Below are 27,456 nucleotides of genomic sequence, written 5' to 3' on the forward strand. Positions count from 1 at the left end.
TGATTTGCATGACCAATGAGTTTAGTACATTGTGAAAGGCTGCCACTGTCCTAAGCTCATGTTTAAGAAATGTTTTTTGAAGTTTGGGCTCACAAAGGATTCTCAGGTTTCAGGAAAACCTTTGACGCCCGATGAAGTTTGATGCTGATATGTATCCATGACATTCAAACTGACTGAGGTCCCCAAAATGACATGCCAGGTGTAGTGAGATAATTTTAAAAGCTAGGACAGATTTACTCATAACTATTGATTTTGTATGTGTTTATCTTTAAAATAAATGTATTTTAAATATCAACCCTCATCTGAATTCTCCCAGTTTGTGTGTTAGTCATTGAAGTCTCTTTTGTACTGCTGTTGCTCAGCTCAGTGCTGAAAGTTGACCTTTTATTACAATGAGAAGCAAAGCCTTGGGCAAGGGAAGTACAAAATAAATGGACCAAAGTAAAATCTGATGGATTGCTTGAGTTATAACATCAAACTGATAATGCAAATGTTATTCCTCATAAATCACATTACTTCCCTAAACTTACTTCATGTAAAACTAGTCTTTACATGTCCTAGCATTATATTCACTGGGATTTACATATTCTAAACCACAATTGCAACCTGATTCTTCTAAAGGATTGTTTAATTCTTCCAGAGAAACTGTGAAAGTCTTAAATTATTTTCTTCAAATAGATTCTATGTCCTCCTTCTTTGACCCTAGAAAACCAACCTGAAGCTATATGTGACTGACGTGCGTGCACGAGGATTGAGCTACAAAGCAGCTTCAAAGTGGGTACTGAAATGATGCTAACTGGGCAGTTCCTCTCAAAAAATAAATTAAAAAAAAAATCGACTGATTTTACCAGTGGATTTGTTTCTGAACCAGTAAATAAAAGACATCCTGGTCAAAAATTACTATCACACTACCTCCCAGGAATTACAAAAGTAGTGTACCAGAAAATATTGATCAGATGGTTTAGGTATTAATTACTTCATTCTTCTTAGATGTTTCACAAATCAAGTGGAATAGGTTCAGTCTGTCAGGAGTGCATGTAGAGAGCCCTGCATGGCAGTACCCAAACAGGACATCCAGTTCTTTCATATGCTGATCCTAATGCTATGGGGAGCAGGAACAAGTCCTGCTGATACATGTTCTATCAGGCAACTCTTTCTCCACTTCAGCAAGTCCACAAGCATGTGCTGAACAAAGCAGGAACACAGTCTTCACTAATTATGCAGAAGCAATAAGTTAAGCATCTTTTATACGTTGCTAAATTGTGGGAAGGGAGGGCAGGAAGCATATCACTGTTATGCAGAGCGTACTAATTCCCTGCACGCCATTCTGCAAACTTTAACAAGGTTTCAAGGGGAGCATCCCCTAGGTCAGAACCTGAAATAGAAATTTTAATCATGCTAAAAAAAAGAGCATCAAAGAAGTTCTATGAACAGAAACCTCCAGAAAGTTTAGTTCTCCAGAGGACTCTCTGTTCAATTCCCTTTGCAAGATTTAACAGAAATTAATTTTGAGTCTCCTTATGGGATCATGACAGCTCCCTTTGTAGACAGCAGAATTTCTGGGCTGGGAAACTTTGAGTTCACACAGCGGCTCTGTAATAGATCCAGCATTGCAAGACTGGATCCTCTTGCTCTGAGGAGAGACACTTAATTAAATCCATTCCATGTGTGTAAAAGAATTCAATCCTTAGCACCACTGATTACGCAGTGCTGTGCACAGTGATCAGGCTCCTGCCTTGAAGACTTTTGCTATCTAAATGTGAAACAGCAGTTTTCCTCTAATGCCACACGGACATTTGCTCTCACAGGCCAGACTCTTGTTCTGAACAACTTTGGCTGATTGTCTTGCTCCTATGATATAAAAATGTTTGGGAGCTGGTGTAAGCATCTACTTATAATGGAGTTTTTCCTGGCATCATGACTATGGGAAAATAGACGGGTTTAGTGGCATTGCAGTTAGTTGCAACTTGTAGAGTGCCAACCCATCCCACAGCCATTGCTCTCTCATCCTTCTGGAGTGGCCATTTCAGCCATCATGGGTGACATCAATTTCTGTACTGGCATAACACCAGCTTCCTAACAGCTCTCAGCCTTATTATACAACAAGTTTCTACACCCCAATAGCTGTGATAATCATCATTCATACTCAGGAGCAGTGGAATGGTTTATGAACTGTGGAAGGTAACTGCAGCATCATAATTGTTCTTCCTCTAAATTTATTCTGAACAATGAAGACACTGATGGTTTCATTAACCTAATCTTTCCTTAATGCCTATGTTATGTTTCTGGCACACCATGCTTACTTTACTTACTCAATTGACCTCTCTTTCTGTCGCACACAGCTTCTTGCTTGCCACCATGTTATCAGTTCTTGGTGTGAATACTGAGAAGGGAAACCATGGTTGAACCATGAGGAAGAGAAGCTCTAATGAAGTGGTCAAAAAACCTAGTAATCTGGAGAGTCAGAATAAGACAGAAATTGGACCCATTTTTTTCTGAGTTACTAGTCAAACATAGTTCCCTTATTATATTTTAATTAGTCTCTCTCCAGACAAAGAGGCAAATGTATAAAACTAAGGTATGCTCACAGGTGTGCATAGATTAGAATATTTGTTCCCAAATTTTAAGGGATTGAACTGACAGAGCAAACAAGCAAAAGACAGAAAATGGCCTGGAAATCAAGTTTGAGAAAGAACTAGAGAACCGACTGCTCACTTACAGGTACAGATCAATAAAGTGTGAAATAACTAATTTACAGAAACTTGGAATTACTGGCTGGTGACAGAATTGGCAGTTTAGGTAAAAAGCTTTAAGAACTCAGACTCATTCTCAGATGATGCACAGTCAGTGAGGTTCTTTTGATGCTGAAAAACCAAAGGGCAAAGCTCACGAGTAGTTAAATAAATATTTTGTTTGTTCTATATACAGCAACTACTCAAAATCATACTGATAACAGGTGATTTCCTTGTGTTTAAAGCTCATAATGATGATATAATAAAGCTGTTTAACCCATGATGATTTAAAGATTTAAGAAAAACAACGGTTTTAGGGAGGGGTACTATATATACTTTTTTTGTTTGTTTTTAGACCAATAGAGTTGGGATAAAGAAAAATTATTCTTTTGTACATCTAAAGCGTTCTTTAAAACTGGAATAAAGAAGAAGTCTTCAAAGTTAAATGCAAATTGGGAATGCTTGCTGCACTTCATAAAAGCTGAAACAACTCTTTTCTTATAAAACAAACCCCTTATTTTCCTACTAAAAAGAAGGTAAGGCACATGTGATGCAGCTACTAAATGAGGGTTGAGGTTATTCATTGGTCTCTGTTAAGCCTTCAAACAAAAGATAATCAATTTCCCCAGGAGCCACCAAAGAAAGTTTCTCCTCTACTATGCTTATAAAACCAGGAAAAAAAAAATATTTATTTTAATTCTTTTGGGATTACTACAGGAAGTCTAAAGGGCTGAAGTGTTCTGCAACATGTCCCTCTTTCTGCTGTTCAGTCCTAAGTGTGCTGTATGAGTTCAACGAGTTTCTTTTCTCTTAGTGTTATTTAATGGACAGATTCTTTCAATCAACTACTTTTACATGCTCTTCCAATTTCCACATAATTCTAAACATGTCTCAGACTATTTCCATCTTTTTTCTGGTAGCTTTGGACTCAAGTCCTGGCATATATAATAAATTTATTTCCTGTAATATTGGAAATGTTCCTGAAGCAATTACTTCCAAAGGCATTCAGATGTCTGCCTGCATGTTCGATGAATTCTTAGCTTATTAAGGTAGAAATATATATGTGAGCTGCTGCCAAAGAACAGCAAAGTTGAGCTTGCCCTTAAACTGCAGATTTTCAATAACCTGAGTCTATTTAGCTGCTGAATTGTTTTGCCAATTGCATACATTACTTTTGAGTTTCTGCTTCTGCCAAGAAGAACTCTGTTAATTGATTGTTCTCCTGTGTTGCTTTGCCTTACAAAGTACTGCTACTGTTGAGGCTTTAGAACTCTGAATAGTGTTTTTTTCCACCACTAGTTATTATAATTATAATTTTTCAAGAGCTAAATAATATTGCTGTTTGCTGTATGTTGTTTAAGCTATGACAGTAAGAGCTATGTTGTCCTAAAAATCTGTCTCCCAGCAATCCTCAGCTGAGTCATGAAAAGTATGGACTGGATATACCTATACTTTTCCTCATATGAAGTCAACATCAATGCCAAAACAGGAGAGATGAGAGAATGCATCTGGTGTGTCACACCAGTGTCTACACTAACAGAAATACAGGCTGAATATGTGCTTTAACTGTGAAAGCTTCCCCTTTATCTACAACCCTGATGAAAACCAATTTCATTGTCGTTCCCTAAATTATCAAAATGTCCCAGAATTAAGGGCAGCCAATATTGTCAAAACTTCTTAATGTCTGCAAAGTTCCTGACAAGACTCCTTTTGCCATTGCCATGGTTTAACCCCAGACAGTGACTAAGCATCACACAGCCGCTGGCTTACTCACCCCACAGCAGTATGGCGAGGACAAGTGAAGGATAGAAGTGAGAAAACTCAGGGGTTGAGATAGAAACAGCTTAACAATTCAAATAAAATAAAATACAATAGCAATAATAATGATAATGATAATAGTAAAAAATTGCAATGAAAACAACAAAGAGAGAAATAAAACCCAGGAAGGACAAGTGATGCAAACCAAAACAATTGCTCACCAGGAACTGACTGATGCCCAGCCAGTCCCCAAGCAGCGGGCCCCCCACCAACCTTCCCCCAGCTGTATATGCTGAGCATGACGCCATATGGGATGGGATGTCCCTTGGGTCAGCTGGGGCCAGCTGTCCTGGCTGTGTCCCCTCCCAACTTCTCGTGCACCCCCAGCCTGCTCGCTGGTGGGGTCAGGAGCAGAAAAGGCCTTGGCTCTGTGTGAGCACAGCTCAGCAGTAACCAAAACATCCCTGTGTTACCAACACTGTTTTCAGCACAAATCCAAAACATTGCCCCATACCAGCTACTATGAAGAAAATTAACTCTGTCCCAGCCAAACCCAGAGCAGCCATTAAAAGGGGTTTTCAAAATGTCCCCAATGAAAAAAAGAGCTCTACAAACATTCTGGACTGAACTCCAGCCTGTTTGTTCCCTAACGTCACCCGACTGACTCTTTTCTTCCGCCCCTTACCCTGCTCTCCCAAGCAAAGGCTTCCATATCATCTGATACCAGCTACCGTATTTTGCCATATATCATGGCATACAAAATTCCTGGTTTTGACAAATGAAAATGACAAGAGGCCAGAAAACAGCACCTAGTCATAATTACCCAATTAATCAGAAAAGCAATAGATTTGTCGTATTACTTTCAATCACCCAAAGAATTAAATGGTACATAAAAATTTGTGAGACTAAATGATTACTATACAATGATTACTTTACAGCATAGACCTCACTTCGTAAAATTCCCCCTCCCCAAACCACATTAATTTATCATTTGTCTTCACCTGGAAATGTATCACCTTAACTTCTTATATGGATACTTATTCCAGAAGCAGGCTTGCTTATAACTCATTTTATATATACTATTTCCAAAGTAACATAAACTTAAATCAGGAATAACTCTTTAATTACAGATAACCAACAAACAAGCAAAACAAACATAACAAACAAAAGCTTTCCTTCCAGAGATTATGCAGGTGTTTGGTGGTCATCATTTCTGACCAATATATTCCTTAAAAAAGATTAAGAAAGGCAGCAAGACATGATTTCTTGATGAAGGTACAAAATCAGAGTTCAGAAAACCTGATGCCTATTCTAAGTCCTGCCATAGACCTCCTGTTATAGGATCTACAGCTATTAGCTTTCTCTTCCATAAACCTCTACATACTCATGGTTGTACACCCAGTTATCACAGTTACAATAATGAAGGTACACCTCTATATACCTACAGCAATGAGAAATCCAATCTAGTCTTACTATAAAACAAAAGCATAGTATAATTTATGTAAAAACCAGCCATTATTGGAACATTTCAATAAAACCAAATCCAAACTAAAACACACTGCAAGAGAAGAATTCATTTGACAGCTGTGCAAAGGGCAAAACACATTCAACTTCAAATGGGCAAAATGATCTGGACAAAATCTTACTGTTATTTCTAATTATACACTTCTACTATTTGCTAGTTTTGTAATTGCATTACAAGCTACCCAACAATCATTTCAAGCAGTTTCCAGTAACTACACAGAAGGAAGATGTTTTAAGTGAAAAATTGAAAGTGCTTGTAAACTGAAATGGTATATGAGAGCTTGTGAAAAGCATTCTTACCTTTCCTGTTACCTTTTCTTGGCTAAGAAAAGCAAGAGTGCTCCTTCTTCAGTGTTTTTTGTCCACTGATTTTTGCATTATGTCTAGGTTATGTTCGATTTTATTATTTTTTAATTTCCTATTTATAACAATAACAATTAAATTTCTGATGTGCTAGAGTAAGTCTCTTCATCCTCAAAAGGTTCTAAAGGAGAGAATCCCAGGAAACTCTGACAAACACATTCCGTGATTAAAAGCGGGATATGTAGACAAATCCTTCAGGTTATTGCACTCCAAGCGAATCTCAGGAGTGAAGATAAACCTCCTCTACTAATACACAAGGATCAGTTTAAGGATCAGTATCACCAAGCACCAGGTCTTGAAGTAAATCTACCCTGTTAGACTTTAACCTGAACGTTTCAAAGAGTAACAGAACAGATTGATGACTGAAAACATTGTAAAATTACATTTATATATGTTCTTCCCCCAGAAATCTATGTCCACATGTTACAGTGGTTTTCAGATCTCCAGTAAGATGACATTCAATTGCTTCGCATGGGCAAATGAACACCACACACAATTTTAGCCTTCCAGAACTATTGTGTTCCTTGAATTTTCCTTTTCTCTGATCCTCATGTCCACTGAACATCACATGTTCAGTGCTCCAACATTTGAAGAAAATAACTTTTTTTCTTCACTGTTTCACCTGTTTCTTGGAATATGGGGGAGAAAAATAAAATTTAGATTTTATTAATTCTCATAATTCTCTGAAAATTGGCTTTTCCTTTTAGCTCCTTTACTGCCTTTTCTGTCGGGAAAAACAGCTAAGTATGTCTTTCAGGACAAGGATTGTGAACAACTGCCCATTTAAGAGCATGGGATTAGTCTGTTCCTCATCTAGGATTTCTGTAAATCATGCTTGAGCTCTGAGATTATCTCATTGTCTCTGGTCAGCTCCTTTTAGTCCTGTATTATTTTCAAATTCTGTTTAGAGAACGCTTCCTGTAGCCTGGCCCCGGTCTCTCTTCCAGTCAGATGTAGACTTTCTTCTTCTGCCGTGTTCCACCTTGATCTTGCCCCCTTCACAGCAGCCCTTTAAGACATACATAGCTTTTAAGAAGTGTTTAATAGAAGCCTGTAGGTCTGTTCTCAGCATCCTAATTCAGCTCTTTTTTTCTGCTTTGGAGGCAGACTGAACTTTATGGCCTTCGTTTTCAAAAGCCTCTGAGCTCCTAATTAGGCATACAATGTAAGCAGCCAGAATTTCAAACAAGCCATGCACATTTGAGTCCTGAGCTTCACAAAATCTACCTATCAGACTCGTGCTAGCAGCTACTAAGTCCTTAGGAAATTTTTTTTTTAAATCTAGTCCATATTTTAGTAGAAAAATACCAATACCATCGCACAACAGATCTACTGTGATCTTTCAAGTATTTGTGCAAACACATGCTTTAACTATGAAATCTAGGTACAGATTTTTTTCTACCTACATCCTCTTTTATATCACTAGTTTTAAAGACTGAACTTAACGCTCTCTGATGAAACAACAGAATTAAAGCTGCGTGCAATAATCACTCCTGGGATAACATGAATGTATGCCTGTCAACAGACAAAATATGAAGGCATTTGGAGAGAGAAAGACCAATAATTAGACTTTAAATAAGAATGCAGAATATGTGAAAAAACCAAGACATCTGCTTGAAGCAAAGATGGAACATAATCAGAAATTTTCTATTAGAAAGGGATAATCAGAAGGCTAAAAAAGAGGATTATATTTCCCTACTAGATATTAATATTACCTCTGAAGAATTTATTGTAACCTAAGAACTAAATACTATATTCTATCTGACTGATAAATCCTGGTTTGCTTTGATAAGGAAGACGTGTAACTACAGCATCTGTTTCTTGAAAAAAAAAAGACTAAATTAATGAAGTTATCAAAAGACACAGTACTATTATTATCTGCCTAATGAGCTATGGAATGATGCAGTAGCACTGATTCAGTGTCCACTTTTGGGAGTGGTGAGAAGGAAACCACTTTGAGTATATTCATACTGCACATAAATGCATACAGTTTGGCTCCAAACGGGAACAAAAAGCAAATTCACATCTAAAAGGTTTGTATGTTGTGCACTATATTGCTACCAAAAACACATGCAGAGTGTTCCTTTGGAAAATAAGAAGGTTCACCTACCTTACTGGTGAACCATCTACTTCATGGCAAGTCTACAGTGTCAGAAAAAAATCCAAATCAGTAGTATTTCAAGACAGATAGTTCTCACAAACAACTGCATTTTGCAGTATTTATACATGAAAAAAATCAACTGCTATTGCTCCTGTGGGGTGTAACAAGAGGATGCTTGAGGCTTGAACGGCTTAGCTGAAGAAGCTAGGTAAGATTTGGTTAGTGATGACTTCATGCTGATCCTGAGGTGTTGTGGAGACATAACAAATAGCCTGACTGACAGCTGATAACACTGATATATCTTGTCGCAGTGCACCCCTACAGAGCTAATAGTACACTATTTCTTTATTAGATTGGATATCTGTGGAGAAGAAATTGTTGCCTGTCACGTTTACCAGCGACAACCACCACTGTATGTGCTGAAATTAACATATCAATGCAAGGCAGATTAATTAGTAATTTGGGGCTTCAGCTGGGAAAGGAAGGTTGACCTCTCTGGAGTCAGAACTGCTGTTCTGCAGAGAGGTTAACATTATATGATTCTGATCAAGGAGATCTCAAACACTATGGGAAGCAGATCTCTGACATGTTCCTGGACTCACCAGTGGTAATTCAAAACCAAAAAATATCAGTAGAACTCTATTCTGTTTATCAGTCTCCCACAGGTTATACTAATCCATTTCCACTTCATATTCCCCGTCCATCAAACAAGAATGAATCCTACACACTGGTGAATAGTAAAGTTTAATTAACATTTATAAACTACTGCCTAATATTCATGTGGGATTAAACAGAGAAAGAACTAATACTGAAGAGAACATACAATTCAAAGCAAAGCTAAATGTAAAATGTAGGGCATAGAGACATGAATCTCATTTTCTGCTTATGCATGGTTGAAGTGCTAAGCCTTGGACAACTGGCCCAAGCCAGAGTTGACCTATAGATGAATCCTGTATATTTTATAACTGAAAACCATTGCGCTAGTAGGTATTGTACTAAGTTATAACAATGCACTTATGCTGATGTAAAAAGTGCTAAAGCTTTGAAGCACTGAAGCCTGAACAACAGCCCCCAAGATGAAGCTGCTAACTTAGTCTGTAATCATTAACAAAGTCTGTAAACTCGCTAGTGAAAGATGCAGCTTAGACAAAATATAATCAGCAGTGAGGAGAGAATGTATCCAGCTTCTCGTGTTTAGCCTTGTTCAAGGCTGAGAACCCAAATGTTTGGCCTTGTTAGAAACTCCCTTGGTTTCACCCCTGAGCCCTGGCCAGGCTTTGGGTGGAATCCAACAGGAGAATGAAACCAGAAATTTTCCGCTCAAAACAAAGGTGCCAGCTGTTCTGGCCTGTCGATCTCTGGTCTATAAGGCTGGGCCTGTTTGCAGCGACTTTGGCAGCCTCACCTACGGATGGACGCACTGCGTAGGATTTTCCACTTGCTGGGACAGGCTCAACAAACCCTCACTCTAACTGGGGCTGCCCAGCCACTGCGGGTCTGGATGATGGTAAAGTATGCAAGTGGTGATGTAGTTTTCTTAATCTCCATTCTCTCTCTTGTGTAGTAATGATTTAATGCACTAGCCTGTTTTTTCCTGTTTGCTGCTTTAAGTGCATTATTCTGCTTTTTCTTACTGCATGTTTTCTGTATTACACTGTTATCACTAGTAAAATACGCCTGCTCTTTTCACTCTGGTGTCTGAGTTTAATTGGTATCCTTAATCATCAGAACAATGGTACAATTTAAAGTATGTTTTTAGCCTGCCATTTTTGTAGAGGAGGACAAATACCATGCAGCTTTAAATAAATGAGTTTTTTAAAAAGGTATCTGTGAGACCAGCTGTTATCCAAGAGAGAATACAGTGGCCCTCGCTTTTTATCACTTTATTTCTCCATCTTCTGTTTCCATACCACTACATTTTCTGTTTATTTTTCCTACAGTCTGTATTGGTGTATCTGCTTGACCAGCTCAGAAAGCTTTGCTGAAGTCCACCACGTTCCAGAGGGCTGGGCCAAATGGGTTTGACTATTTCAAGTGACCTCATGTGAGAAACACGCACAATGACTAACCAGCGTTCCCAAGCTTTGAACATGAACATGTCAGGATAGATACGAAATACAAAATCAAAGGAACTAAATGTGAGATGTAAGTTGCTAACTGTTGCTTAGCAACGCTACACTGATGTCACATAAATCATGACCTTAGCATCAGAGTCAACACCGTTCATGCAGATATCTGCAAACAGATCATCTGATATGGCAGAAAACAAAAAAACACATAACCATTTTATGCCGCCTTGAACATGCACTGCAGATGCTCTAATGCCACTTACGGGCAAAGAGCAAGTTTGCCTCCTGATAAGCTCTAAGAATGCATATGGTAATTAAAGGAATAATCTTCTTAAATTAATAAATTCTGACCTCAATGAAAGAAAAAGCGGCTGGAGTGAAATAATTAGGTTCAATCAGACTCAATCAGATTTGCATGGTAGATATTAGAATCCTATTGAGAAGGAAATTGGAAAAGGTAGACAATAAATTGTTTACCTCCTTATGCATCAAGCATACTTTTGACTATTTCTCATGCAACATTTATTTCTCTTATGCCATAATTTTACTCTTTAATTATATTTATGAACAGATTAAGTTACAGAGTGCAAACATTTTTTTCTTTTCTTTCAAGAGAATTTCACAGCCTGTTTCCTTCATTAAATAGCAATACTCAAAAACCTTTGAGGTACAAAATCCCAACCAAATTTCTTAGCAAGACAAAAAAAGCTTAAATATTTCATATCATATGTTCTACATGTATATAAATTCTAGGGTTTTTTTAAAAAAAACATTGAATCACATTAAATTTTGTCTTTTCTCCCTTTAACTGTAAAGACCTTATTTCATTCAAGGTCAACTTCTTATGTGGTGTGAAAAGAAAACAGAAGGCCAAATTTCATCCTTTATTGCAGACCTGTGAGCATGGAAAACACTTGATATCAAGTTGTAAAAAAATTCTGCTCAAGGCACCCATCCAGCAAGAGTGTTCTTGTCATTAGGTTAAAGCAATTCCGGGATGCTGCTGAATAGAACTTTACACAACAAGCTGTCGGAAGATTCATGAATATAAAATACTCTTCCCTTTTGGGTTTTCTAAATCAAAACCCTAACTTTCTCCTCCATATCCTTCAGAGTTATACCAAAAACTGAAAATCTGTCCTCTTCCCACCAAACTGCTCCCACTCATAATTAAAAAAAAAAAAAAAAAAAAAGTTTCTGGTTTCCTGAACAATAAAAAAACTAAGCCAAAGCCGTTGGTCCAAATAATCATAAGCTTCACTCTAACCATCTGCAGCCATCAACTATAGCAAAAAAACCTGTCTTCCATCCTTCTTTTTATAAGTCCTCATGCTTACATTAGCATACCTGAGTCCAGAGTATACACATGGAACCTAGAGGATCCCTTCTTGTCTTGGAATTTTTCCTAGTTTTCCATCCTCCATAGAATACAACAATAAAGCCATCGGATAAATGATTCCTTAGATATTTATTTTCCAAACTTTAACACTGACCCAGCATGAGTCTTCCATTATACTTCAGGTATGCAAAAGTAGTAAAATATAAATATATAAAAATATATAAAATATATAAAAAGAAAAATTGGAGCAGCTGCTCCCTAGTTGGAACACAGGCTTCAGCAGATATTAATGACCAAACAGCAACTTTGAGTAGGGGTAGCTTGAGTCTGGTTAGCGTTGGGATGGCAGCTTAGGAAAAAGGAGCTATCCATGACAGTCTTGCCACAGGAACAATATTATAAACTTGTCAGCTATGTCTAGTAGAATAATTATTTGAACAAAATGGTTTTATGGGATTTTCAGAGCCTGCTCCCCAAAAGATATATTAAGGTTTGTCAGTATATCCTCAAAATATCACAAGCCACTACGTTACAGCAAAATAACTCATGTTAAATGCCATTACTGTGGCTAGATCAAAGTATGATAGTCCTCAAGAAAATCAGCACTTATGTACCACAGCAGAGAGTGACAGAGACCAAAACTCCACCAGTGCCCAAGGCCCTGCAATGGTAAGAAACTGATTTGAGGAGACATATTCAAGTGGCCTCAGAGGCATATCACACCCTGTATTGTAGAGAAAGCCCATTCCTAAGTGTCTACCAAACTGATCTAAGAATAAAACCCAAATAAATAAATTAAATAAAAACACCTCTTTCCCTGTCCTCCAATGCAGAGGTCATTAGTGATCTGAGGGTATGATGTGAGGTCCTCTGGCCAGACATGCAAAGAGAGGATCTGTACCTATGCTTCATTCATTCCTTTTCTTCCTCTGCACATGAAACAAGAGCAAAACCTTCATCCATTTCTCCAGGATACACCTTCCCAAAATAAACTGGGGAAACATTAATTTCTTGAATCCTAAAGTCTAACCATCTAAAGTCCCAATGCACAAAAAAGTGATGATACACACTGTTTTACTGCAAGTGCTATGAGCACACTAAAAGCAATGTGTTTAATTTATAACAATAAAATATTTTGTAGAAATTGTGTCTCTACAAAATAATAAAATGAACAATCAGAAAGTATTTGGAAGAGAATAATGGAATAATGAGCAACAAACACAGTATAAGACTTAAAAAAAAAAACCAAACCAAACCAAAGAAAACCTGTTGATTAACAGGACAATAATCACAGCCCAGCTGCTTTTCATACATATATAGAACTTATTAATGAATCCTAGATTTTTAATTGAAAAAGTATTTCACATTGGCTTGAGTAAAACAAGTTCTGTGCACTGCAGTGATTCACCATCAACAGGAAACACTATTCACAGCAGCCTGCCCCTTCAGTCCTTGGAGGGATCTAACAGGAACCCAGAGGTCTCTACAACAGGAACATTTGTTTGTTTTCTATTTCTTAGTGTGCTATTTCACTTTTAAATTATTAGTTCAAAGTCACTCCCTGGAACTCTGTCGCTCACAACACTTTTAAAAGAATTATACTGCATGAAATAAGAAACACAGAACATGAGAAAAACAAACCTAGTAATTCTGAATTTATTTACAGTAAGCTGCAATGAATTCATGCTTTGTTTTGCAATAGCATATCCACTCAGGACTAAAGAATCCCATATGCCTCTTACTCTTCTGAAGAGTCAGGCAAGGACGATCAGAAAGTCTGCTGCTTTATCTTGGTACTGTTCAAAAAGTCAGTAAAAGCCACTGCTGTGTTCCAAGGAGAATTTGAGAAAATTGGGAATTTCTAACAAGAACAATAGTTTTGGCCTCTGCACTCAGACTGGCACTGTTTTGAGTATTTAGTGGTTCCTCTGATACTTGTGCTGATTTGAATCCAGGTCCTCTATGACCAAGGTTCTTATTACCTGTGGGCATAGAGCCCTGAGGATATCTTTAGGAGGAATTAGGACGTCAATGCAAATTCCAGGCCAGTTCATTTCATTTAATGGCTACTTCTTGCATCTTTTGGCTTCACATCTGAAAAAAATACTACACTATTTCTTCCTGTCAGATATACTTGAATGGCATGCTTGAATGATGTAATCTATCTGAGGACAACGTGTTAACTTAATTTGCAAAAGCGAAACCTCCAGTTTCTTGTGCCACTTTAAGTCATCATGATAATATCTATCCATCTTCAGCAATTTGACTAACTGCTGTCACAGAAGGACCTTTAGTATGAAAGTGCTATGCAAACAGAAGACATGCAACTATCATAATACGTCTGTTTCGCATGTTTCAGTCAATAGATTCAAGTCTCTGTTGAATGGTTTATTCTGAAGCTTTCAGAAAAAATAATCTGATCTAAGACAGAAGGGTGTCCACCAAAAATATGAATCATGCTTCCCAAAAAAAGCCCACAATAGGCAATGTAACTGTACGTTGCCTACTCACTAAGGGAAAAAAGGTGTTGTCAATGCCAACAGTTCTACAGTGGCTAACACAGTACCTGGTAGTTTTCAGGAAGTTCAGGCTTCTGAAATCAGGACTCTAATAAAAACAAATCTAACATGAAACAAGGTTTGGCTTCAAGCCAGTGGTATGGAGTGAGCTTGAAAATTTAATCCAAGCATATCTTGATGGTTCAAACACAGGATGGCTTCAGCAGAGGAATCAGTAATACAATATTATCATATCTCAGGTTTGATTCTGGAGTCATGTTAGTAACAGTTGGAATTGGAAACTGTTAAGCTATTTTTTTATATACTATTCATATGAGCATAAAGACATGTATATCACTGCTGTCTTGCTCAAAACATTCAGAAAGGAAACCTGAATGTGCCCTGAAAAACACCTTCCAGGGACCTAATACTGTCACGGTTAACTACCGTACTTTCAGACAATTAGCTCATACAAACAGTTCTGGCTCTTCATAAATCTCAGGAAAATGAAGTCTGCTGACAGCATAATTCTTGGGCCTGGCTTCGCACTGATGACATCTCCTCCTTTCTGACTCCATTGCCTATCTGAGCTGCCTGCTTAATTGCTGATTTACTGCTCTCTGTTCTGTGGCTCTGTCATATTAATTCATCTCTGTTACCTTCTATGTCACAGAGATCTGATCTTACCACTGGAGGTCTGGCATACCTTCTTATAATTTCATGAGTTCTCTGACACTCTGATTGTTTTGCCTTCCCTACCTTTCCCTATTAATTGCATCTTCTTGCAGCTTTAGATTCTGGATGTAGTCCAAGCAGCCTTATTGCTTGTGCTGTCACATCACTGGAATATTTTCTGCTCTCACAAGTATCCATTGCAGGAATTTATACAGAAATATATATGTGAGGAATTTATACAGAAGTGCTATTGGCATTGCAAACACTGCTGCTGCAAGACTGAAAATATGGGCAGTCTCTTGCCTCACCAGTCGACTTCTAAATAACATAAGAACAAACTCAGGAGGATTGTACAGTCTCTGATCAAATTTAAAATAGATTGCTGTGATAAATACTGGAAGCAGTGATGGGACTTTAAATCATCAAAACATCAAAGCAATCTAAAAATAACCAACTGCAGCTTGCAGCAGCTTGATTTCAACTTATAGTTTAAATAATTGAGGGTTCTAATTATTTCCAGGTTGCATGTTTGATTTCCTGCTTTTTACACTATTGTAGCTCTTGTGAAATTTTTATACCAGAAGAAAGGAACATTACCCATTTCTCTTTAAAGGACCAGTTAAAGGAGTGCTTCAGATGTTTAAAACTACAAAAGTCATGGCTTGTTCTGCTGTAGCAGTCAGAGATTTTGTGAAAGGGGGCAGGGAAGAGGGATTCTTACATTTCCTATTAGCTGCCTTTTTTCCTACAATAGTACATGTCTTAACTTTGCAGCGGGAAGTGCTAGGTTTTGAAAAAATGACATTACAGATTTTTGAGTTCTGCTTAAACAGTTCCAGCAGTCTAAAGGGAAGATAACCAGTGGTCAAAATGCTTGCCCACGACTCAGAACACATAGACTGCTGTCACATACAGCTCTTCTGAGTCCTAAGACACATCTACATTAACAAACCATAGAAGCAACTGGGTCAGCAATGAATAATGCATAAGCATGCACACGAATAAAACTAATATTATCATTTCACAGCCAAAGTCCCTAGTACGCTAAATCACTATCAACTAATCCTATTGAGAAAAAAATAATCTTACCTCATATACAGAAGTTCCAGACTTTGTAAATCAGTTTGTCCACTACGTCCTTTTTAAGAGAGAAAGAATATCTTAAAACAGCCTCTCTTTGCAGGTCCAGCAAGGTGCTCTTTTCATTTTCCCCAGAACTACAGTGTTGTAGGAAAGAAGATGCCACACAGACATCACAGAATGCCAGCAAAGCATTTGGATGCAACAGATGGAACATGGTGCATCCCAAAAGCTCTGCATGTTCTATATTGCAAATAATGCATTCCAAAAGTATTGCTTTTTATTCCTTTTAGTAACAGGGTCTGTTTTTCTCCGTCACTTTGCTGATTTGCTATAGTGATGTTTTCCATCCTAGCATGTCTCTAGTCTGTCATAATCAGAGAGTAAAACTTGCTCATCTCGGCTGCCTGCCCTTGAACAGGAATGGCAGCCACAATCTCATCAGGAATTCAACTAAAGAAATTAACATCTTTCTTATCAGTACTCTTGACAGCTACTGATAAGCTGTCTTGTTCCCCTTGTTGTCTATGGCACAGCTCTTAATTTTGGATTATTTTTCCCCTGTACTATCAAGTACAAAAAAGAACTTTCTGAGCTTTCGTTTGTGCCTTTTGGCACCATGCTGGCACACTTGTATTTTGTGTCTCTAAATATTAGGTGGAAACAACAGAAATCGGAGTTGAAATTTCATACAAAGGAAAACATCTTCCTCATTCCTTGCAGCTGGCTTCTCATGCCAATATTTAGATCATTAGAGACCTCCCTCTGTCCTACTCAGGAATGACAAGGCAATTGAAAACTGCCCTAACCAACAACAAAATAATTATATGCAGTGGAATACATAGGTAGGAGAAAAATCACTGGCCTCTCTCCCATGAAGGAAATCGGATCAAGAACACAGCACTATTTCATATGGTTCACATGGAGAGGTCCCAGTCAACTGGAATCTGGGAAATGTCCCAGTTTTCAAAAAGGGTAAGAAGAAAGACTGACAAGGCTGTCGTTCTCACTTCCATGCCTGGTAAAATTATGGAGAAGGTTATTCTAGGAGTTATTGAAAAACACTTGAGAGACGAGGCAGTCATTGGTCACAGCCAGAATGGGTTCATGAGATGAAAGTCTTGCTTAACCAACTTAATTTAATTTTATTATAACATCACCTACCTTGTTGACCAAGGGAAGCCAGTAGATGTGGGGTTTTTTGGGGTTTTAACAAAGATTTTGATAATGTTTCTCACAGTATCCTTCTGGACAAAATGCCCAGCATACATCTAGAAATCTTGATAATACGTTGGGTGAAAAATGGGCTGGTGGATGAGGCTTAGAGAGTAAATGAGGTTACATCAGACTGGTGGCCAGTCATTAGTGGGGTTCTCCAGTGATTTTAGGGCCAGTGCTCTTTAATGATTTTATAAATGATCTGGATGCAGGAATTTAATGTTCATGGAGTAAGTCTGCCAATGGTATTATTAAATAGGAGGAGCTGTGGACTCCCTTGGGGGTCAAGAAACCTTACAGAGAAATCAGAGACTAGAGTGTTGGGTGATCACCAACTGTATGAAATTTAATGAGAGCAAGTGCCAGATTCTCCACCTGGGATGAGGTGATCCTAGTTATACACAGAAATTGGGGGTGAATGGCTGGAGAGCAGCCCTGCAGAAAGAGATCTGGGGGGCTGGGCCGATGGCAAGTTGAACAGAAGTCAGCAGTGTGCCCTGGCAGCCCAAAGGGCCGACCACGCCCTGGGGTGCATCAAGCACAGCATCGCCAGCTGGTCGAGGGGGGTGATGTCCCACTCCACACCGCACTGGTGCGGCCCCACCCCGAGTACTGGTGCAGTTTGGGGCACCTAAATATACGGACGTCAGACTGTGAGAGCGTGTCCGGAGGAGCACGACCAGATGGGGAAAAGGCTCGAGTGCGAGAGTTATGGGTTGAGATCACTGGGTTTGTGGGAGAAGAGAAGGCTGAGGGGTGACCTCATGGCAGGCTACACTTTCCTCAAGGGGGCAGCGGAGGGGGAGGTGCTCATCTCTTCTCTCTGGTGACCAGTGACAGGACACGGGGAAATGGAATGAATCTGCGTCACGGGAAAGTTCAGATTGGACATTAGGAAAAGGTTCTCCACTGAGAGGGTGGTCGGTCCCTGGATCACGGCACCAAGCCTGCCAGGGTTCACAGAGAGTCTGGACAGTGCTCTCAGTCATATGGTTTAGTTTTAGATAGTCCTGTGAGGAGCAGGGGGTTTGACTCTGTGAGGCTTATGCGTTCCTTCCAACCTGAGATACTCCATGATTCTTTCCTTGCAAAAAGGCAAACGCTCGGGTAGATTGCAGTTAACTGTGATTCTGCTGTGCGCAGCATTATGAATGCACCTACCCAGGAAGTTCTCAGATTTGAGCTTTGCCACAACGGCTACACAGACGGCTTGTGTCAATGGCTGTCAAGCAGACACCTCAGTTTTGTTTCCAGTATTTTCTGAATTTGCCATTTATGACAGACTATCCTATTTAAAGCTTCTTGGTGGGATATGGAGCCTTCCTGTCACCCTAAGATTTTCACACTTGGAAAGAAAGAGCAAGTGGCTGAAGAGGTTACCTAGAATCTTAATGTCTTGGGACTGATAACTGCTGTGCTGGTAACACTCCTCCTTACTCTTGCAGGTTTTAAAAGTAGCTAGATCAAGACAGCCTCTTCCTCATTCTATATCCAGCAAAGAAGATGACTTAAATCCCCAGATAAAATGCTGCAACCATTTTTACAGACCTTTAAGTCAATGCTTTACTAGAGATGCTTTTCCATACTTCAGCAATTCTGCAACAACTTCTACCTCTTCCAATTAAGGCAGTACGAAAGCCAATAATCCTCTATATTTTTTTTTCCTGAAATACAGCACAGCATATTTGTTGCAACATTTAAGTCAGAACATTTCCCTGGAGTGGTATACTTATCATTGTCCTATACGTTCCCAATTTGTTATCATCATTTCACCAACTCTGCTCTTCCCTTTGTGTGCATAACTCACACTAATGTAAGATGTCGCATTGCACAGATGTGGTTTTGTACACTTAGTATCTGTACAAATAAGAAATGTACCAAAAAAGCACTGAATCAGGACACAGCTGCAGGGCCCACATGGTTGTGTTTCAAATCCACCATTCCGTCAGAGATTGAAGGAACATCAAGGAGATGTCTCACATTAACAACAGTGGACAAGCCATTTTCTAGCAGCTCCTTAAGCCATCCATCACTGAGTTGTTGCATCATAACTAAATCAAAACTGATCCTATCCAAATTTCGAGCCCTCTGAACTATTATAATCTCTAACGTGCAAATTGCACATAGGATAGCAAGTGCTGGGACTGGGAATTTTCTTTTTTAAAGGTGAAGGTGAATGAACACAACCCCAGAGCATATTTGTAATAGGAGACCTCTAAGTACGGGCAAATGTGACTTTGCCTTCAGCTGCACCTTTCTTTACATCTTCCAAAAATACATTGATTTGATGAGTCATTCCCAAAAGCTTTACCCCAAGGAGAAACAGTCTTCCAAGAACTTTGAATTCTAACATGAACTCCTAGAAATTACATCTCTGGGAACTCTTCTGGGAGTACTGGTGAAGGGATGGCATTTGCATTAGCTCTGGCCCATAAGCAATAACAAGACAAGAATAATGAAGAACTTATTTCTTTCTCTAGACCAGCAAGCATGTTGCTTCAGCAAGCAAAAAGACTGAAATATTTGTAATTTTCTTCTTGGTTTTCTTTCTCACTCCACCTTTTAGTCTTTGAACATTCAAATAATTTAGAATCATAGAATGGTTTGGAGGCAACCTTAAAGCTCATCTAGTCCCACCCCCTGCCATGGGCAGGGACACCTTCCACCAGCCCAGGTTGCCCAAAGCCCCGTCCAACCTGGCCTTGAACCTTCCAGGGAGGGGGCAGCCACAGCTGCTCTGGGCAGCCTGTGCCAGGGCCTCACCACCTCACAGGGAAGAATCTCTTCCTTGTATTTAATCTAAATCTATCCTCTTTCAATTTAAAGCCATTACCATTTGTCTTATCACTACCCTCTCTGACAGAGTCCCTCCCCACCTTTCCTGTAGCCCCTTTAAGTACTGGGAGGCCTCTATAAGGTCTCCTGGGAGCCTTCTCTTCTTCAGGCTGAACACCCCCAACTCTCTCAGCCTGTCCTCACAGGGGGGTGCTCCAGCCCCCTGAGCATCTTTGTGGCCTCCTCTGGCTCCGCTTGAGCAGATCTGTGTCCTTCTGATGTTGGTGCCCCCAGAGCTGGACACAGCACTGCAGGGGGGGGTCTCATGAGAGCAGAGCAGAGGGTGAGAATCCCCTCCCTCACCCTGCTGGCCACACTGCTCTGGATGAAGCCCAGGACACGGTTGGCTTTCTGGGCTGTGAGCACATGTTGCTGGCTCAGGGTCAGTTTTCCATCCCCCAGTACCCCCAAGTCCCCCTCCTCAGGGCTGCTCTCCATCCACTCCTCGCCCAGCCTGGATTTGTGCTTGGGGTTGCCCCGGCCCATGGGCAGGACCTTGCCCTTGGCCTTGTTGAACTCCATGAGGTCCACAGGGTCCCACCTCTCCAGCCTGTCCAGGTGCCTCTGGATGGCACATCCCTGCCCTCCAGCGTGTTGCCCACACCACACCGCTTGCTGTCGTTGGTGAACTTGCTGAGGGTGCCTCGATCCCACTGGTCATGCTCCCAGCAAAGATGTTAAACAGCACCGGTCCCAACCCTGACCCCTGAGGGGCGGTGCTCGTCACTGCTCTCCACTTGGGCATGGAGCCATTGACCACAACTCTTGGTGTGACCATTGAGCCAATTCCTTATCCACCCAGTGGTCCAGCCATCAAACCCATGTCTCTCCAGTTCAGAGACACAAGGACATCATGAAGGAAGTGTCAAATGTTTTGCACAAATCCAAGTAGATGACATCAGCTGCTCATCCCTTATCCACCAATGCTGTAACCCTTGAACATGCAGCTGTGCAATGCTTAATTCGGTGTAAACATCTTTGCTAATTACTTAAGTTATTAGTGTCTAAACAGAGCCCATTAGCTCTATAAAGGGCAGGAGCTTGTCAGTGCTGTCAGACACTGAGATAATGTGCTTCAGAAGAGTCTGATTAACAAAGGAGATATACTTGGGGTTTGAGACTGGTAAATCACAGTCTGGTTGTTTAGCCTATTGCCTCATTCAAGATGTCACAAGACATTCAAACAATTAGAATTTATGACATAGATGTGCTGAATGTGGTCTACATTTGTAGTGTCTGACAATTATAATACTCCACCAACAAATGCAACTATGATTTCTGTACGATAGTGTGAGCCTAGTGCAGAGTCTGCTGCAACAGATTCACTTCAGAATCAAATGTTCACTGCCCAGATGGATTGAAACAGGTATGTATTGTCCAAAGGAAATTTCAGATTCTGCAAATATAAAAGATATAAAATGCACATGTGCAGTATAGCAAGATTCTTCCAAGCAATGGAAGCATGAATCTCCATCAGAAAAAAAAAAAAAAATGAGGAAGCAAAAAATATATTATCCAAATGAAGATTTAATATAGTATGCAAGGTTTAATATGGTATGCAAGAATGAGAACACTGCCTTTATTCCTAACTATTCATTGGAGAGGAAAATGAAGAAAAATGTATCTGAACGAAAAATTTTATTGCAAGACTAATCCTTCCTGAAAGTTTTCTTCCTAGTCATTTTCTGGGTCCCCCTTCTCTACAGCAACTCTTGTCCAAAAGCACTATTTTTTGAGGATATGAGATTTTTAAAATGCTGTATTTGATTTACAGAAGAACAGTAGTTATGCATCCTTGAAAGAGTGACATTCATTTGAATACAGGGGGTTTGCTTTCAGGTCTGCGTTCACAACAGCAGTGTAAGCGCCCTGTGATCAAATATCTCCACGCTTAGGGGCTCAAGTGCTTACCTGGAAAAAGGCCAAGAAGTGATTTTTTGCCTACCTTTGTGAAAAAGATTGTGGTTTCAACCCATGTAAAAATGTGCCCTGTTAAAAACAGTCTCCAGAAACAGTATGTACGGTTGTTCCCAGTGGAAAGCTAAGCAGATATGTGTCAGAGAAAATTACTCTATGGGGGGAACCATTTCCACCCTGGCAGATAAGGACTCAGCCATACTGGCAGAGCTGCTTAGTACCAGTTGTGCATTTACCTGCAGTACTGATGTAACCCGCTGTGGTGCAGTTAAAGGGAAATGAATGGGCTGGAGAAATATTACACTTGAAAAAAACAGGTTTTACGGATGGAAGCTATGCAGTGATTCAAGATGTCAAGTCTTCACAAATGAAAACTAAAGAGCAAAGCGAAAACCACAGAAAAGTTGTCCCAGTACTTCAGTGCAAATAACAGGGTGTGGATTTTCAAAGGTTCTTGGCTGCTCTCTTGTTTTGAGGGAGGAGTCACCCTAGGAGGGGCAGTGAAAGAAAGTGTAGGTGCATTGAGGAAGCTGCTCAAGCCCAGATGCTGCTGCTGTCACTTATTATGAGGCATTTTGGATCTGCAGTTGGAAGCAGCAGTGAATGATAATGAAGGCAGTGGTGGTGGGAGACCGGAGAGAAGGTCAGAGCAGGGGGTCCAAGACAGGACTGTGTTCTGGGTACCAAAACAAATTGGCAAGACACTGTTGGGTACCAAGCACTTAAGGAATTTCTACCTCTTCAGCAGGTGTTCAAGTGGGAGCTGAGGCTTCTGGAAAATAAGGCCCTTTTTAACTTGGGGTCCAACTTCCATGGAGCAGGGACTTCTTGTTCTGCTGGCAGCTACTTCAGAGCAAACACAAAATATCCATGAATTTCAGGTACTACTGACAAATCAGTCCCCAAATACTTACATGCTGTCCTACAGGGACTTGGAACACACTTCAAAATTATTATTGGACTAACATTCACCCTTTTGCCTGTTTTTATGTTCACATGCCCCAGTTCTATTTGATCAGCAGCCCCCAAAGGATCATGTTGTACAGAGTGAACACACCTAGAGGAACCGTATTCTTCTGGAAGCAAGTCAGGCAGACATAATCCAAAAAGGTAATGTTTCATAATTATTATTTAATTGCTACTTTCAGTTCTAGTGCCCTTCAGACTGTAAAATGAATGCTTATCCAACCAGGCAGCATGCAACTTCTCTAGCCAATTACTGTTCACCAATAGATTTGATTATCAAGTAGACATCATCAGATGCTCTTTATGAAGCATTCATCCCCACAGGAAAAAAGGAAGCTCATCACAGCTGAAACCAGAGGGAAAATTCAACCAAGTTATTTGCTGCTGATGGGTTCTACAACAATCTGGTCCAATCCAGTACCTGCCTTTGCCTTTGAAGTAAGGGCTTCAGTAACATTTACTGACATAGATTTATAAAGTCAAGCACGATGATGGAAAAGGAAAATGAAATGCCAATACCTTCCCCACACACCCCTGAAAAGGCACTTTCTAACACAAAGATGATCAAAATCAAATCCCCAATGAAGTCATAGTCTGCCAAAAGAATATCCTAGCCCAAAGGCTCTCTGTGATTAATAGTTACACGGTTTATACAAAGTAGAATAGTGTTAATAAGAGAGAATAGTCTGTCATCTAAGGCAGTTCCTTGAAAGGTAAGAGATACTGGTTGACATGCTCTCAGGCAGAAGTAGGAGCTGAATCCAGGTTTTCCACATTATGGAAAAAATGAGCCAAGAGTTTAATTAGTCAAAAAATAAGGGAGAAACAATTAGAGATGGACAATTACTACTTAGTTATGTGAATTATATCGAAATCTACCTTGTTTCTTTCCTTTCTATGTTCCTCCGGATTTAAATGGAAATGTTCAATTTAGTATTTAATTGGGGGGGGATCAATTTCCCTCCCGCCCAGTGTTTTCAGTTCAGCCCTGAACTGAAAAAAAAAATTTTAAAAATCAACAGTTATTCACACCCTATGCTTATAGCTGAAGGCCAACACTGTTGGCGAGTTGGAACTGTGCTCAGCCCAGAGGGTGCAACTCCAGAGCATTCCTGGATGACATATTAACTCATAAAAGCGTTAATTTTAAAGGCAGGAATCATCCCACAGTAATATATCAACATTCCTTTGGCTTTCAGAAAGCTATATAAAGTGACTTTCATTAACAAAACAAGGGTACATTAAACTGCCACTGAGACTGACTGCTAATGGAGGGGAGCAGCGGTGGCAGTGCTCTCGGGGGCCCGGTCTGCCCTCTTCTCTGTCCCCCCATCCCGCTCCCGGCCACCAAGAGGCCGTGGCTGTGGACAGGGACATCCCGCCACAGCAGGGAACGCGGCTGGGGTAGTACTGCCGTTAGCTGTGTGCTCCACAGCACCTGAAAACCACTGTCACTCACCCTAGTTATTATGCAATGTAATTCTGATCTGTACCACATCTGTTGTGTGAGACTGTAAGCAACAGGCAAGTCACAGCAGCAGTATTTGATACCCCTCTGCAGGAAATTTTGTATTTAAAAAAGACACAAAATATTTACTCCACTTTGAAACAGGAGATGCAATGGCAGAACAGAGATTTCTCCAGAAGAGCCCTGGGAGGAAAGTGGGATTTTCTGTTTAGAACAGCATTAAGTGTATCACTTGCCACCTTCTGCAGTACTGCCCACAGGACACTGTGCAGCTTCAAAGCAACCCCGGAAAGATAAGGTCTTCACATCTTTCTTCCAGTGAATAAGCGAATTAAGTACTTTTCAGAACATTAGAGATGTTTTACTGCAACGTTGAGTAGCAATTGTATTAACCCTAAGGATAACACTCCTCTATTGATGAGGGTGTGGGGAAAGGGGCTAAAAGGCTGAGGACCAAAATACACTTCACAATGGTAAATACACATATAACAGTGGTAAAGAAGAGTAACCTGCAGATACAGTAGTGTCAGGTCTTCAAAGACACTCATTAATTTGCAAGGAAAATAGATTTATTGAAACATTTTAAGATCTGGTATATTTATATATGAAGTAGTGCAAGCTAACATTCACTTCTTTGCCAGATGCCAACATCAGGTTATCGGGTAGGGCTCACATACACACACGGTGTAACAAATGATGACCCTACTGCGAATGCTATTAACTAAACCAACAGCATTTGCACCAGTATTCACGCACAGAACTATATGATACAGCACAGTCAGACCATCGGAATTACTTACATATGCTAAGGTCATACTAATATATTATTCATATTACTAACCTTCTGCTATTGAACAAATGTAAAGTATCCAGATTAGGCATTATTTTCCAACCATTAACTTTCTTAAAACTATTTTTAAATAATTCTTATTTTTCAGTAAGAATATATTTATTTATTTAAAAATATGCACTTACTTATTCTTAGACATCAGTATCGTTCCCTAGCAATATCACAACATGTCACCCACTAGATAGGACTGCATCAAACTGATGTCTTCTTATATGAGTTTATTAAATAAACTCAGTGGCATAGCTTGAGCCCAGAGGGCAACTGAGCACCATGCAGCCGCTCACTCATCCCTTCTCCCCCAGCACTGGGAAGGAGAAAAACTAATCAAAAGGCTCAGGAATTGAGATAAAGACAGGGAGGGGTGTCTCACCCATTGACAGTCACAGGCAAAAAAGACAGACTCATGAGGGGAAGGAAAAGGACATCACTTTAATTCAAAACACTAACAATGACACTTAATAGACAGAATGGGACAGTGAGAAGTGTTATCATATCTTAAAAACAATTCCCCCCACCCCTCCCATCTTCCCAGGCTCAGTTTTATTCCTGATATCTCTACCTCCTTCCCCAGCAGCGGATGGACAGGGGATGGGGGGGTGCAATCAATCTGCTGCTTCTTCCCCCTAGGAGGTGGGGCAGCACTCTTCTGCATTCTTCGCCCTGCTCCATGTGGCGTTCCTCTCACAGGAGACAAGAGAGTCCTCCACAAACTCTCTCTGCCCTGAGTGCTCCCCACAGGATGCATTCTTCTGGAGATGCTCCAGCGTGGGTCACCTCCATGTGTTGCAGTCCTCCCAGCACCGAACTACAACTGTGGGGTCTTCTCCTCCCCACACAGCCCCGGGGGCCCTCCACAGGCCACAGGCAAATCTCTGCTTCCCCGGTGACCCCCATGGTGGCCCTGCTGTCTCACCACGGGATACAAGGGGGCTCTCTGCTCCAGCACACTTCCCCCGCTTCCTCCTCCTTTCTTCCACTGACCTCAGCGTTCGCAGAGGTGTTCTCCTAACTCCTCCTCAAAGTCCCTTAACCCTCTCTCAGGTTTCCCTTCTAAAATAGGTTATCACAGAGGTGCAGCCACCATCGCTAACTGGACCAGCCTTGGCACAAAGGCAGGTCCAAATTGGAGCCAGCGGAGCTTTTGAGAAGCTTCTCACAGAGAGCCACTGCTGCAGCCCCTGCTACCAAAAAACCCCATCACACAAACCCAGCACACCCAGTAATTTGGGAGATATATTTCACACATCTCTCCATGTATGTTTCCAATCTTCAGAGGTATTCCTGTACCTGCTAAGAGGTATCTCAGATTGACTGACAGAGGGGTAATTTTGTGAATAAATTAGTGACAAGTTCCAAGACCAGATCAAATAACCCCATCACAGCCAAATTTAACTGCTGAAAATTTCCAGTAAAACATTCTTTCAGTTCTTAGATATGGAAGGTCACATTTTATTCTGTCACCAGTATTAACTTGCAGAAGAGGCACCTGAGGTAATATAACTCAAGATCGCATTATATATGAGTGATGTAGGTGTAAAGTCATTCTTGTTTCTCCCTCCTTTTCATACCTTCCCCTCATGTACTCTGCAGCCAAACAAAGTTTCAGCAATCTGGAAGAAAAGATAAGAGACTTACCTCTCCAGACTGAGACACCCAGATATGATTCAACCACAGTTCAGATTTTACCTCGGGGAAATGATTAGCCAGGTGACTTAACCAATCTTTAAAAACAAAGCAAACAAAACAAAAAAAAAAACCCCACCTCACAAAACAAAGCCAAAGAACCCCAAATAAAAAACCTCGTGGGATAACTCAGGTTTTTGCTTTTTAATGACAAATATATCCTCCATAACACAACCTTACAAACAGCTGTGTCAGCAGCACTGTGACCAGCACAGAGGGACAGCAATCTAAGTACCAGCCTCCTAATATAGGCTTTGCTGCCAAGCACAGCATTGCATGGAACAATAGCTTGGAGCTGTCAGACACAACACAATTAGTTAAGTAGCACTGACACCTCTCTTTGCCACCAAAATGGATACCCGAGAAGTTCATTCAATGTT

The sequence above is a fragment of the Athene noctua genome, chromosome 10 (assembly GCF_965140245.1).
Source record: "Athene noctua chromosome 10, bAthNoc1.hap1.1, whole genome shotgun sequence".
Classification (NCBI taxonomy): domain Eukaryota; kingdom Metazoa; phylum Chordata; class Aves; order Strigiformes; family Strigidae; genus Athene; species Athene noctua.